The sequence below is a fragment of the Furipterus horrens genome, unplaced genomic scaffold (assembly GCF_987537825.1).
Source record: "Furipterus horrens unplaced genomic scaffold, mFurHor1.1.pri manual_scaffold_4, whole genome shotgun sequence".
Taxonomy (NCBI): domain Eukaryota; kingdom Metazoa; phylum Chordata; class Mammalia; order Chiroptera; family Furipteridae; genus Furipterus; species Furipterus horrens.
The window spans coordinates 49,438,665-49,449,606 of NW_028327174.1; the positions used below are offsets into that span (position 1 = coordinate 49,438,665).

The 10,942-nt window shown below is 42.8% G+C and overlaps 1 pseudogene; it reads left to right on the top strand.

Moving 5' to 3' along the window:
- The first annotated feature begins 1,335 nt into the window (after nt 1-1,335).
- On the top strand, nt 1,336-1,867 carry LOC150011674 (ferritin light chain pseudogene; annotated as a pseudogene).
- The last annotated feature ends 9,075 nt before the right edge of the window (nt 1,868-10,942 follow it).

The window sequence follows — 10,942 nt, forward strand, 5'->3', positions numbered from 1 at the left end:
GCTGGGGTTGGGTGGAGGTGGGCAAAGGGGAGGGAATGGGGGACATCTCTAATAGAGTCAACAGTTTTTAAAAAGTGAATACAACGCAGAGAGGCAACAAGACAAAATATCAAAGAGCAGAACAAAGACCTAGAGTTTCAATGGGGAAGCTCTAATATTTACTGATAGGCATTCCAGAAAAACAGAATGGAGAAACTGAAGGAGAATAGTAACTTGAACAGATAATGAATGAGAATTTTCCAAAATTGAAAAGAGAGGTACAAAAATAAATAAAATAAAAAGGGTTTCATTTTGTTTTAAGAGAGGGTTTTTTTTTTTTTAATTTCTCATTAAAATATATTCAGAACACCAAACAAAATAAATAAAATATAAATCCACACTTGGACACACCAAAATGAAACTGGAGAATATACAATTATGTTCAGTGCATTATTTTCTGAGTAACAAAACATGAGAAACAATCTAAATGTTCATTAACAGAAGAATGAATATAAAACAGGTGGCAAGGAGATGGGAGGGACTTTGACCTTAGAATGGTGATGAAGAGCTTACAGGGCCTGAGTCACAGGCCACAGTCAGGCATTTAAAAGTAAGGTGGCAGCCATTAACAAGGGGAAGGTCACTCAGTTTGCAAAGAGGCTGGGAACCCCATGCAGGCTGAAAGAGAACCACGTGGTTCTGAATTAAGAGCTGGAAAACACCACAACACAGGCAAAACCTCCCCAATCAGGCACGAATGATTGGGAGCTGCTGGTAAAACTGAATTGTGTCTGGGAAGTAGGAAAACTGTATCTCTGACTTTTCTAAAACTAGCCTGGTTTGGTAGGGGGAGGCAGAACTATGTGTTTGTGGGTGTTTTAAAGGAAGTAAGACTTAATGGCAAAAATCCGCCATTAAGGTAAATCTGTACAACCTTTAAACAAATTATTCCTTTTCTTTTCACCAAATTCTGGTATTAAGAGTTACGCTTTTTGGCAGCGGGCAATCAGGCCCCTCATAACTGAAGCCCATGGGTTCTGCTGCAATTGGGGCAGCCCGTGGGTTCTGTTTCAGCAATACAATTAATCACTGTAGAGCAGTTAACGTGAATGAGAGCAAGTATCAACATGAACAAACCTCAGAAACAATGACTACCTGAGCGCCCTCCACTATCCCAGACCCATCTCTTGCTTTAACAGTGTGTGGACTGAACAAACCCAGGGATGCCCCTTCCAGCCTCCTACTACCCTCCAACCTCTTTTCCTGTCACCACCTTCAGAACCATCTCAGCCATCTTCAGCCTCTGAGACCAGCCAACACTATTTTTTGAGATTAACTCCTTATTTGCCAGCAACCATGAGCTCCCAAATTCATCAGAATTATTCCATCAAGGTGGAGGCCACCATCAACTGCCTAGTCAACCAGCATCTGCAGGCCTCCTTCACCTACCTCTCTCTGGGCTTCTATTTCCAACCCGACAAGGTGTCTCTGGAGGGTGTGGGCCACTTCTGCCAAGAGTTGGCTGAGGAGAAGCAAGGGGGTGTGGAGAGATTCTTAAAAATGCAAAGCCAGTGCATCAGGCCTCACCCTCATTCAGGACAGGCATAAACCTTCCCAAGATAAGTGAGATAGAGCTCAGGATGCCATGGAAGCTGCCACGGCCTTGGAGAAGAACCTGGCCCAGGCCCTCTTGGAAATGCACGCCCTGAGTTCTGCCCACACAGACGCTCATCTCTGTGACTTCCTGGATGAGAAGGTGATACACATCAAGAAGATCGGCAACCACCTGGCTAACACCCGTGGGCTTATCAGCCCCCAGGCAGGGCTGAGTGAGTATCTCTTCGAAAGGCGCACCCTTGCACCCTCACCAGCACTTGTTGTTTGTTGATTTGTTAATGATGGCCATTCTGACCTGTATCTGGTGGTATCTCACTGTGGTTTTAACTTGCATCTCTGATGACTAGTGATGTTGAGCATTCTTTCATATGCCTATGGGTCCTCTGTATGTCCCTGGAGAAGTATGACCAGAGGGGAGGGGAGAGGGGGGAAAGGGGGCAAAGAAGGGGGAGGGTCTAGTCAAGGAATTAGTATAAATGACCCATGGACATGGACAACAGGGTGGGGATTGACGGTGGGAGAGCGGGGAGATGGGCAGGGCAGGGGAGAGCAACGGGGGAAAAATGGAAAAATTGCAATAGAAAAACAATTTTAAAAAAGAAAGGTGTACCCTCAAACCTGACTAGGAGTCTCTGGAGCCCGGAGGGCTTTTGAGGGGCCCCTCTGCATCCCTCTGGTGCCTGGCTTCTGCCTGAGCCTCTCCCTGAAACCACTAGGCATCCTTTTAACCACCTTAGAGCCTTCTCCCATGCTTGGAACCAAATAGAAACAATAAAGCATTTTGCAGAAGAAAAAAAAACAGTGAATACTTTGAATGAAAAATATAAGGTGCAGAATAATATGCACACTACTAGGCCATTTGTTTGAAACTTAAAACCACACATAACAATACATATATTGTTTGTGGGTACATACATGTATAATGAAGACATGAAAACTGACAAATAATGTAAACAAAATCAGAATCCTTATTACCTCAAGTAGACTCAAGTAGATATTATTTATTGTAGCAAACCCAGGTATATCCAGATCTAGAAGCAATCAGTCTCACTCCTAGCACTTTGAGACCATCACCAACCCCACCTTCTTTTAAAGTCCCCTATTTCCTTAAGGTTTAGGTGTTTTGACCATATGGCCTGCCATCTTCTTTTGGTAACTCTCCCTCATTCCTTGAGAACACTGGCACTTGTTTCATAGAATTTCTCTCATCCCAAGATCTGCTGCTACTTTAAGTGATTCAAACATTCACATTAGTGTCCCAGCCAAAACCCAGCCTCCTCAACCCAATAGGCATTTACTCCACTCTTCTTCAGTCACCCATTCCCATGGCTCCATCCTGGATCTTGCTGTCACCCAGAATTGCTTCATGGAATGTCTGAAACCATAAACTCATGCATCCACTTTTCTCACCAATATGTTGTTCCTTCACTTGTTCAATTGCTTCCAATACTGCTATTTTGATTCCACTGATAGTCATTTCTACTGCATCTCTGTGTATTAGCCTCCCCTGTCTTCACTTTCCTCCTCATCCAGATAAGATTCCATAGTCCAAAATCTCAACCACTTTTGCCATTATCTTCTATTACCTTGCCTTCTTATCTTTCAGTCACACTTTCCTGAAAAAAAAAATATATATATAACCCCAAATGAATGTTTCCATAGGTGTCTTTAGAGCAAAATTCAACCTCTTAAATGTGGCTTGGCCTCCAAATGTTTCTGCAAACATATTTCTTCCACTCACAATCTTGTATTTATGTTTCAGCCATAATGATCATCTTTTACCCAACTCTTAGGGCTTCTCACATGCTTTTTTCTCAACCTGTAACAGTTTGAGACCATTAAGACCAATAGAGAGAAAATCCAAGATTCAAAAACTTCAATCTTCTTTAAATTTCAAAGTCCATTCTCTTTTATTGATTAGTGTTGCCATTCTGGGTCAAAATAAAAGAGAAGAAGAGGGAAAAGAGATGAACACAGATATTTTCATGAGTGAATAATGAAAGTAGAAGAAATCAGATCTGTAAAGAACAAAGAAAGAAAGGAGGTATGGAGACAATGAAGAGCCAGAGGAAGATGCCTGAGCAAGGATGAATTTGAGGTAAGACACCCAGGCAGTGGGTTTCAGCATCAAGGACGGCACACATATCCCAGAATTGTTGGACGTTAATGAGCTTTACTTTCTGTGTTTGAGCTGGGAAAGTGTGAAAAGATGTAGGAACATCTTCTTTAACCCTGAAAGGGAGTGAACAGCAGTGCAGAGAATGAGACCTGGCATTTTGACTTTGCCCAAGGTGCAGGATATAGAGGCAGATCCTTGACCTGGTCATGGACAACACTAGCAGCCTTTCGTGGTCTGATTTCCTTTTCTCCTCTCCCAGGGTACCTGCTCTTCAGCCCTTGAGATTGCATGGCTCAACTTCAGCCCATGAGATTCCTGACTCAACTTCAGAAAGTTTAATTGTTGCTGCTGTTGTTATTTTTGGGTAGGTGTTGAGGTTTCTGCCTAAAACAAATCATTCCCCCAGGAAGTAAGGGAGCTCAAAAAGGGTGAGTAATAAAAGACAGAACACACTATGATCAGGATATGCCCATGTCTACACTACATGGCCTTCTCAGGACCTGCTGATTAAACTCCTCACACCATCCTCCTACAAGCAGCTCAAGATCCATTGTGGCATTTCCAACAAGGTCATCAGGTTTTCTAAGAAGACAGAATCTTTGTTCTAGGAAGTAGGATTCTTGACGGATACATTATCCCCCAAAATGTTATATAACTGGAAGTTATATAACTTTAATTCCTATACATAAAATCAATTACAAAATTTGACTACCCTAGTTGCAAAGTCAAATAGGACTCAGAGAACACAGAGCTAGGAGTCAGAGCCAAAGCCAGAGACAGGGCAAGGTGTAGTAGAAACTGGACACAAAGATTATGAGAAGTTAGACTCCTTGAGCTGTAATCAGGGCCAAAATATTCTACCATGAAAAAGAATGCACTTCAAACAGGTACTGCCCCAGCTTTCCTATGGGACAGGCATTAAATTCCCCCAACAGCACTTTTTTCCTAATCCTTTCTCCCTTCCTCCTAACTTTAAGCCCTCAACTTAGAGATGGATGAAAACTCAGACTGTGGTCATGCCTCTTAAAAGTGAGAATAACTTCATCATATCCTTTGAAGATATTTAGTTGGTGCTATGTTTATGTCCTCCCAAAATTCATATATTGAAACTCTAATCCCCAATGTGATGGTATTTACAGATAGGGCCTTAGGAGAATATTAAGTCATAGGAAGACACGCTTGAGATATCTCCCCCGCCCCCCCTCTCCACCATGTAACATGGCAGAAGATGGCTATCTACAAGCCAAGAAGAGAGCCCTCACTAGGAACCTCATTAACTTGCACCTTGATCTTGGACTTCCCAACCTATAGAACTGTGAAAAATAAATTTCTGCTGTTTAAGTCACACAGTCTATAGTATCTTGTTATAGCAGCTTAAACTTACTAAGATAGCTGGTGTACAGCACTAATGGAACCCAGGTATTCCTGAGAAAATTAAAACAATCCATGAGATAATCCTCAAGAATTGTCTGACTACTACAAAACTTTTCTTTGGAACAGAAATGGGAAGGTACAGGAGAGGGACTAATAATAGCTTATATGTGCTGTGTGCTTACTATGTACAGGCACTGTTCTCAGTGCTTTCTACTAAACTATTTAGTACAATAACCCTTATAAAGTAGGTACAGTTATTATTTCTGCTTACAATTAATAAAACTGAAGCATAAAGATAGAGTCATTTCCTCAAGGTCACACATTAACAAGTGCTGGAGCTGGGATTTAGATCCCAAAGTCTGACTCTACAGTCTGTGCACTCCAGCCTGCTAAAAACAACAGAATAGTCTCACATCCAAGACCTTTTATTAGCATTGTATTAATCACAGCACTTCTCACCTTAATCAATGGCTGAATGGACCAAGAATCCATGATACCTGTAACATCCTATGAGTAAACAAATTTGGAGAAGTGCCTTACAGGAATCATGGGAACTCATTACAAAGAAAGAAACCAAGGACATTGTTAGCAATATGATGTATTAATATAAAGCCAGAAAAAAAGCTCATGTATGGATAAATTAGAAATATATAATAGCTGAGAAAAAGAAGTGTCCAAAGTTGTTGCTCTTCATACTAGGAAGTTCCAAGTTCATGATCTAAATTACTTACTCTGATTCTTTAAGCCCACCACTAGATATTGAGCTACTTAAGAAATGTGGCTTATTGAGAACACCATGCAGCTTTGAAAGGGAAGGGAGAACTCCATGCAGTTTACAAGGAGGTTGGGAACTCCACGTGGTTCTGCATTAAGAGCTGGGGGGCACTACAATACAGGCAAAACCTCCCCAGTCAGGATCGAATGGTTGGCAGCTGCAGGTAAAACTGAACTCTGGGAAGTAGAAAAACTGTATCTCTGACTTTTCTAAAACTAGCCTGGTTTGGCAGGGGGAGGCAGAACTGTGTTTGTGGGTGTTTTAAAGAAAATAAGATTTAACAGCAGAAATCCGCAAATAATCTAAATCTATATGTGAGAAACGCTCTCAATAAAAACCGGGACACAGGACTTGAGCAGCAAAGCAAGGCGTTTATTCACGAGTCTGCAGAGTCGGGCGTACCCTCAGCCAGAAGAATGTGCACCCCAAGTAGACGAAGAAAACTGGTTTTATAGTAATGTGATTAGCTCCCCCTCCCTAACGCAATTAGCTCCTCCATCCCTCTTCTTCTTCCTCGTTTCTCCATTACTGGTTACTCCGGAGTTACAATCTGACTCTATTATCTAAATGCCCCTATTGTGATTTGTAAATATGCTAATGTTGTCAACTCCCTTCTCAGAGATCCTCTAATTACATTTGCCCTTGAGACCCTTTAATTACATTTGCCCTTTGTTACTAATGACTTTCTACTGGTTTGGGAGTCACTATGTCCTTGTTTCTTACATATATAACCTTTAAATATACAATTCTTTTTCTTTTCACTAAACTCTGGTATTGAGAGTTATGCTTCTGGCAGCGGGCAATCAGGCTCCTAATAACTAAACAGCCCGTGTGTTCTGTTTCAGTCCGGACAGCCTGTGGGTTCTGTTACAATAGGACTTCAGCAGTTAATAAGGCATTGCTTATTCAGAGGTCAGGGCACATCAGAGAAGGAAAACTCTGACTCCAAAAAACCTCCGCTGCCTTGCGGCATACCTCTTCAGGGGAAAGGCTAAGGGAGTAAACCCCGACAGAAAATCCGGAGCCGGAGTCCCTAAGGTGGTTTGACGTTGTAGTCAACACCGGCAACTCCTGCGGCGCACCTGAAGCCAAGCTGTATTGACTCTGTCTTTCCCTTGGACCCTTCAGCTGCGAAGAGAGGGGAGGGTCTGCTGCATGGGCAACAGCAGACCCTCCATATCACCCTGCCCAGGCTCTGTAGCTTCAGCTTCACTGGAGAGGACACTCCAGCGTCATCGTAAGATGTCGATTCAACATGGGAGGAGACAGATACCGTGTCACTCCAGAGTCGGACTGCACAACCATTCTCGGCGGTGCAGATAGACTCTTAAGAAGCTACACCATCGTCTCTCGAGACGGACGGCTGCCGACGACGATTCAGAGGTCTGCAGAGCTGGGAACACAGCCAAATCAGGGACATGCGCACGCTGAAGCAGAAGCAAACCGGTTTTATACTAACTCAGCTAGCCACCTTCAGTCCCATCTCCCTCTTTTCTCCATTACCAGATACTCAGGAGTTACAATCTAACCCCCGAGTCGGACGGCACAGCCATTCTCGGCGGTGCAGATAGACTCTTAAGAAGCTACACCATCGTCTCTCGAGACGGACGGCTGCCGACGACGACAATCTAACCCGATTAACTAAGAGTAAGGGTAATTTAGGGAGGGGTCTGTTTCCAGCTCTCCCTTGCCCTGTGTTTGTGTGCGGTGATAAACCTATCTCTAGCTCTCCTTTGAAGAGTCCCAGATTACCTGCATTTGGGTTGAATATCTTCCCCCTTTGATCTTAGAGATATTTGTGATGAGCTGCAGAATGTTTTTTTCCTGACTTGTATGCTAATGTTTTCCCTTGCTCTACTGTTAATTCAGAGACTGACCCCCTAATTCAAGATTTAATTACATATGTCCTTTGCTGTTAATTATTTTCTTTGTCCCTTACAACCCCTTGACCAAGATAACAAATGTGACAGATACAGCTCTCTTATCAGGAACTTTCCCAGAGCCTCTGGTGCCACAGCTGTCATGGTTTGCAGGCTTAAAAGGTGCACCTCAGCAGAGGCCAGGGGTGGGGGACTCCTAAGGGCTCTCGAGACAGTCCGGGAGTCTCTATCCCCCTACTCTTATGGGTCCTCAAGGTTGTCCAGGAACAGATTCCTTCACACCCAGTCCCCACTTGCTCAATAAACTGCTTTATCTTAAAAATAAAATAAAATAAGAAATGTGGCTTATTTATATTTACATTACAGATTTATGACAAAGTGTTTTTGTTCATAATAGCTATATTTGGAATTAATCAAAAAACATTATTTGTCCAACTTTTTTGTTAAATAATAAAATGTTACTGTCATTACTTATAGCTTGACAGAGAATGGCTAATATTTGTAATGTTTATTTGGTTTTGGACCATCGTCGTCATCGTCGGCAGCCGTCCGTCTCGAGAGACGATGGTGTAGCTTCTTAAGAGTCTCTGCACCGCCGAGAATGGCTGTGCAGTCCAACTCGGGAGTGACATGGTATCTGTCTCCTCCCGTGTTGAATCGACATCTTGTGATGATGCTGAAGCTACAGAGCCTGGGCAGGGTGATATGGAGGGTCTGCTGTTGCCCATGCAGCAGACCCCCCCTCTCTTCGCAGCTGAAGGGTCCAAGGGAAAGACGGAGTCGATACAGCTTGGGTTCAGGTGCGCCGCAGGAGTTGCCGGTGTTGACTACAACGTCAAACCGCCTTAGGGACTCCGGCTCCGGATTTTCTGTCGGGGTTTACTCCCTTAGCCTTTCCCCTGAAGAGGTATGCCGCAAGGCAGCGGAGGTTTTTTGGAATCAGAGTTTTCCTTCTCTGATGTGCCCTGACTGGAAGATCGAACCAGCGACACTTAGCTCGCAGGCCAACGCTCAATCCACTGAGCTAAACCAGCCAGGGCTGGTTTTGGACCAAGTACTTTGGAAAGAAGCTATATGAAATTTTATCAGGAACTAAGCATATATTTGATAGACATATTTCTTTCCCTAAATGTACTTTTGTTTATATTATAAATATTCTAGTCTTTACTTCAATTTGTTTTTAAGCATTGATAGCATTATTAAAATATAGTATATTTGAAATTTTTTAAAAATTCAAAAAGTTTAAAACTTCCTCTTTATTATTATGAAATAGTTTGCAGATTATATAACCTAGCTTCACACATAATTTCATGAAAATCAGCATAGTGTACTAAATACCACACAAGAGAGAAATAAAAGGGAAATAATTTATTATAAAATAATATGTAGGAGACTTCCTGTCAAGATGACCTCCTCACACAACCATATCAAGGTTACAACTAAGCTATAGAACAACCAACATTCAGAACCATCAGAAATCAAACTGAATAGAAGTCCTACAACTACGGAATTAAAGAAGAAACTAACTACAGACTGAAAGAAGAAACCAACTACAGAATTAAAGAAGAAACCACATTGAAACTGGTAGGAGGGATGGAGACACAGCACAGGCTGGTCCCACACCCACATGTGGTGGATAAGAATCAGGAGGACTACCTGAGGATCAAGGGATCCCAGCCCCACACCAGGCCACCCAGCCCAGGGCTCTAGTGCCAGGAAGACAAGTCCCCATAACTTCTGGCTATGAAAACCAGCACCGATTAAAGCCATGGAAGATAGAAACTGCTGTAGCCCCAGGCAGTTCCCATTAAAGGGCCTGCACATAGACTTACTTAGGCTTACTCCCTCTGAGCTCCAGCATAGGGGCAGCAGACTGAAAGGCATTAGAACATATGAAGAGGAACTCAATTGGCCAGCATCAGGGCAAGAGCTGGGGGACAGCTTTCTCCCAGACAGAAGTGGTGACAGAGGCCATTGTTCCTTTTCTGAGTCATCCTGCAACAGAGTCATAGAGCTGGCAGGTAGACGTCATATCTGAGACTCCATCAACCTGGCTTACACTGTTTGCCCCACCCTGATGCTTCCCTGAGGCCCTGCCCCACTCAACTTTCAGACCCACTAAAGCTGTTTCCAATGGCTTCTCCATACAAATGGCTTGTCTTGACACATGCTTCAGATGTTCTTAAATTCTCTCAACCAAGCAGCATCTGGCTTCAGTGAGCCCTGTACCTCTCACTAAGTTGCCTCAGGTCTGGCACTAGCAGAAGCCAGTCTTGGTTCACAGCTTGGCCTCTCCTGTGCACCTCCAAGCCCAGCACAAGTAGCAGCCATCTGCAGATCACTCTGTAGCTTCAGCTGTGTGACTCTGGATGGAACGTAGTTAGTGGATGAATTAGGATGTGCCAACAGCAATCAAGGCTCAACTACAAGAGGAGGGTTTACACAGTCCACACAATCAGTGCACCTTGAATACCCAGCTTGGGTTATAGGGAAGGCTGTGCCACTGGACTCTACAGAACACCTACTACATTAGGCCACTCTACCGAGCCAGGGAGTTGTAGCACCTCTACTAAATACATAGAAACAAACGCAGGGCGGCTGCCAAAATGAGGAGACAAAGAAACATGACATAAATGAAAGAAGAGAACAAAACTCCAGAAAAAGAACTAAACAAAATGGAAATATCAATCTACCAGATGAAGAATTCAAAACACTGGTTATAAGGATGCTCAAGGAACTTAGTGAGGACCTCAACAGCATTAAAAAAAAAAAATCTAAACAGAAATGAAGGATACAATAATTGAAATAAAGAGCAATTTACAGGGAGTCAACAAAAGAGTGGATGAAGCCAAGACTCAGACTAACAATTTAGAATATTAGGAAGCAGGGGGAAAAATCAGAACAGCAAGAAGAAAAAATAATCCAAAAAAAATGAGAATAGTGTAAGGAACTTCTGGGACAATTTCAAGCATACCAACATTTGCATCTCTGGGGTGCCAGAAGGAGAAAAGAGAGAGCAAGATATTGAAACCCTATTTGAAAAGATAATGGCAGAAAGCTTCCTTAACTTAGTGAAGAAATTAGACATAAAAGTCCAGGAAGCAGAGAGAGTTCCAAACAAAATGAACCCAAAGAGGTCTACACTAAGACACATCATAATTAAATGCAAAATGTTAAAGACAAAGAGAGAATCTTAAA